We start from the raw sequence: 4,690 nt of genomic DNA on the forward strand, positions 1-4,690 counted from the left end.
GATCTTTGACAAAGGAGCTAAAACTGTCCAGTGGAAAAAGGACAGCATTTTCAACAGATGGTGCTGGTTCAACTGGAGGACAACATGTAGAAGAATGAAAATTGATCCATTCTTATCTCCTTGTACAAAGCTGGAGTCTAAGTGGATAAAGGACCTCCACATAAAACCAGATACACTGAAACTAATAGAAGAGAAGGTGGTGAAAAGCCTCGAATACTTGGGTACAGGGGAAAAGTTCCTGAACAGAACACCAATGGCATATGCTCTAAGATCAAGAATTGACAAATGGAACTTCATAAAATTGCAAAGTTTCTGTAAGACAAAGGACACTGTCAATAGGACAAAACGACAACCAACAGATTGGGAAAAGATCTTTACCAATCCTACATCTGATAGAGGGCTTATATCCAATATATACAAAAACTCAAGAAATTAGACTCCAGACAACCAAATAACCCTGTTAAAAAATGGGGTATAGAGCTTAACAAAGAATTTTCAACTGAGGAAACTGGAATGGCTGAGAAGCATCTAAAGAAATGTTCAGTATCCTTAGTCGTCAGGGAAATGCAAATGAAAACAACCCTGAGATTCCATCTCACACCAGTCAGAATGGCTAAGATTAAAAACTCAGGTGATAGTAGATGCTGGCGAAGGTGTGGAGAAAGAGAAACACTCCTTCATTGTTGGGTGGGACTTCAAGATGGTGCAACCACTTTGGAAATCAGTCTGGCGGTTCCTCAGAAAATTGGACATAGCATTACCTGAGGATCCTGCTATACCACTCCTAGGCATATACCCAGAAGATGCTCGAACATATATCAAAGACATATGCTCAACAATGTTCATAGCAGCCTTATTTATAACAGCCAGGAGCTGGAAAGAACCAAGATGTCCTTCAACTGAGGAATGGATTCAAAAAATGTGGTACATTTACACAATTGAGTATTACTCAGCTATTAAAAACAATGAATTTGAGAATTTCGTAGGTAAATGGATGGAACTAGAAATTATCATCCTGAGTGAGGTAAGCCAATCACAAAAGAACACACATGGTATTCACTCACTGATTATTGTATATTAGCCCAGAACCTTGAAATGCCCAAGATGCAACTCACAGGCCACATGAAGCCCATAAAGAAGGAAGACCAAGTGGGGGTGATTTGGTCCTTCTTAGAAGGAGCAACAAAATACTCAAGGGAGCAAATATGGAGACAAAGTGAGGGACAGAAACTGAAGGAGAGGCCGTCTGAAGACCATTCCACCTGGGTATCCATCCCATGTGCAGTCACCAAAGGTAGATGCTGATGTGGAAGTCAGGAAGTCCATGCTGATAAGAGCCTCATATAGATGTCTCCTCAGAGGTATGCAAGAGTCTGACGTATTCAGAGGCAGATGCTCACAACTAGCCATTGAACTGATCATGGGGTTCCCAATGGAGAAGTTAGAGTGAAGACCATTGGAGCTGAAAGGCTTTGTGGCCCCATGAGGAGAGCAACAATACTAACCAACCACAGCTCCCAGGGTCTAAACCACCAGCCTGGGAGCACTTAGGGAGTGATCCATGGCTTCAGCTGTATACGAAAGAGCAGAGGGCCCTGCTGTGCATAGGTGGAAGAAGAGATCCTTGGCCTCATGAAGGCTGGACGCCCCAGGGGGTGGAAATTTGAGGGTGGGGAAGTGGGAGTGGGGGGGGTAGGTAGGGGTACATCCGCAGAGAAGCAGGAGGAGGGATGAGGGGATAGGGGGTTCCTGGGTGGGTGGGGGATAGAGTAAGGGGACAACATATGAAATGTAAATAAAACATCCAATAAAAATAAAATAAAATATAAAGAAAAAAAAGAATGCCCATTCTGTGGGCTAGAGAGAGGAGTAAGTGATTAACCACACTGGCTGTTCTTCCAAAGGACCTGGGTTCAATCCCCAGTTGCACATGGCAGCTCACTGTCTGTAATTCCAGTTCCAGGGGATCTGACCCCCTCACACAGCCATGCATGCAGGCAGAATACCAAGGCACATAAAGTAAAAATAAATAATAAATTATTTAAAATTATGTTCATTCTAAAGGTGCTGTGGAAAGCCGATGGGATGGGAGTGTACAGACAACTGAACATTCCAGGGGAGAGAAGGAAAAAACTGCCTGAGAGAGGTCAGAGGCAGAAACGGGAGGAATAGTTTTGTGCCTTGCACAGCTGTGTAGATGGCTGATTTAGAGATAAAGCATGGGGAACAGTTTGGAAAGGAGACTGAGAAAAATGATGTTGTAATGTAGAAAAGAGTCTCCATAAAGGATAGAACCTGCAGATTACCTGTAATAAAGCGGGTTAACATAAAAGACTCAAGAAGAGGCTGGAGAGAGGGTCCAGCGTTTAAGAGCCCTGATTGCTCTTCCAGAGGTCCTGAGTTCAGTTCCCAGCAACCACATGGTGGATCATAACCATTTGTAATGGGATCTGATGTCCTATTCTTGTTTGTCTTAAGAAAGCAACAGTGTACTCATATACAAAAAATAAAGAGAGAGAGAGAGAGAGAGAGAGAGAGAGAGAGAGAGAGAGAGAGAGAGAGAAGCTCGAAAAGCTGGAAGCAGACACCTGACACCTTACTCCCTGATAGCCTCAGACAACACTCCTTAGTCCATCAGAATTATTCAAAGCTATTTTGACAGATATTCTTTTTTTTTTTGAAAAGTCCATTCATAAAACTTTTATTCCACTTACATGAACTTTAATACATGTGTTCTTAACAATTATGCTTGGCTTGTTCATGAAAATTTCATAAGACATTAAGACAAAGCTAGCCATCATCTCAAGTTATTTCCCTGTTACCTATTTCTACAGCACATGCATGTTAGGCAAGTATCAAAAAGAAAAAAAATCACAAAAGCAAAAACAAAACAAAAAACTTAAAAAAAAAGTTAAATACATGGGATTTTGTTTACCGCTGTGCTTGATCTGCATGGAGCCGGGAACACCAAGCAACTGTTTTTACTGCATCTTTACTTTTACATTTGTTCTTAGATTGCCTAAAACATTTAAATACAAATAACATGTGTAGCAAAAATAATGAAAGCAAACAGCAGGTAAGTTTACAAATAATGGAATGTGAACCGTTTCTGCCCTTATCAGAGTAAACTGGGTCACAGCTTTTGTCTTCTGGAGCTGTGGTCAACGGTGTGCACGCAGAGACACACGATCCGAGCGTGCATCCACAGGCTGTTTGTCTGTGTCACAACCTCTCAAGTGCTCCAAGCCTTACAGTACCCACAAAGACTACACTCATGACTGGAACCCATTATCCTGTTTATTCCCCGCCAGCACACACCAATATGTAGGCAGTTTTCTTTGCTTAGACATGGAAGCAGTTTTAACACCGGCCCTTCTGAAGCCACAATGTACCAAAAGTACTATGCCAAACATGTGTAACTCATGGAAAAATTCCACATCCCATATTGGCCACCTCAAGATGAAAACGAGTAACTCCCTAAAGTTAACTGGCTCTTCTCCCCTAATATTAAAACATAAAAACCACATGGGAAATATAGAAAATCAAATAGAAGTAACATAAACCTGTCATTAATCGTAAACAAAAAAACTATCTGTGGGACAGCATGGATGACAAATGGTCTACTGTGTAAATTTTAGGATGAGGCAGACAAAGGTTGGAAGGCCGGTTAATTTTCCCCTCCTCCTGCTTCTGCTTCGACTCCTTGGGTACCCGATGTCCACAGTGTCAGGTTGTCTCTCAGTTACTGCATTATTAGCGTGCTGTCTTTGTACGACTCTTCACCTAATGTATCAAGTTCAGCAAGGGCTTCATCGAAAGCTGTTTTTGCAAGCGAGCAGGCTTTCTCTGGGGAGTTCAGGATCTCTTAGTAGAACACAGAGAAGATGAGGGCCAGACCCAGTCTGATGGGGCGTGTCGGCTGCATCTCCTTTTTGCGGATTTCAAATGCTTCTTGGTAGGCTTGCTGTGACTGGTCCGCAATTCCTTTCTTGTCATCACCAGCAGCAACCTCGGCCAAGTAACAGTAGTAGTCACCCTTCATTTTCAAATAGAAGACCTTGCTTTCTGGTTGCGAAGCATTGGGGATCAAGAACTTTTCCAAAAGAGATAGTACATCGTTGCAAATGTCTCGCAGCTAAGTCTCGATTTTCTCTCTGTATTCTCGAGCCATCTGCTGCTTTTTCTCAGCACCTTCCGTCTTCTGCTCAATACTTGAGACGACCCTCCAAGATGACCTTCCCGCTCCTACAATGTTTTTATAAGCAACAGAGAGAAGGTTCCTCTCCTCATTCGAAAGCTCGGCTCCTTGCTCAGTGACAAACTTCATGCAGGCTGCCATGTCATCATATCGCTCTGCCTGCTCGGCCAGCTTGGACTTCTGCACCAGCTCAATTTTATCCATAACTGGATATTCTGTGTCTGGAGTGGGTGGCGGCACAAGGACCCGGCTCAGCAGTCTATGGGCTGCGGCGGCGAGGCTTTTGACAGACATTCTAAGAGCTTAAGCTGTGTCACACTGGGAAGTCACTCAACTTCTCCATACGTGTTTCTCCATCTACAAGCCATGGATAATGACACGTGCAAAAGTTACGTCATGAAGACTGAGAGTCAAGTAATTTAATGCACAGGAAAGCTACCTACAGATAGACTATAGATTCCTATGTATACATGATTTGTTTGTGATTTGGAA

At 42.9% G+C, this 4,690-nt stretch overlaps 1 pseudogene; it reads right to left on the reverse strand.

Annotated features, from left to right (window-relative positions):
- Positions 1–3,667: 3,667 nt before the first annotated feature.
- On the reverse strand, positions 3,668–4,402 carry LOC114635369 (annotated as a pseudogene).
- Positions 4,403–4,690: the final 288 nt, after the last annotated feature.

Source organism: Grammomys surdaster, unplaced genomic scaffold, assembly GCF_004785775.1.
Source record: "Grammomys surdaster isolate TR1022 unplaced genomic scaffold, NIH_TR_1.0 101681, whole genome shotgun sequence".
NCBI classification, from domain to species: Eukaryota; Metazoa; Chordata; class Mammalia; order Rodentia; family Muridae; genus Grammomys; species Grammomys surdaster.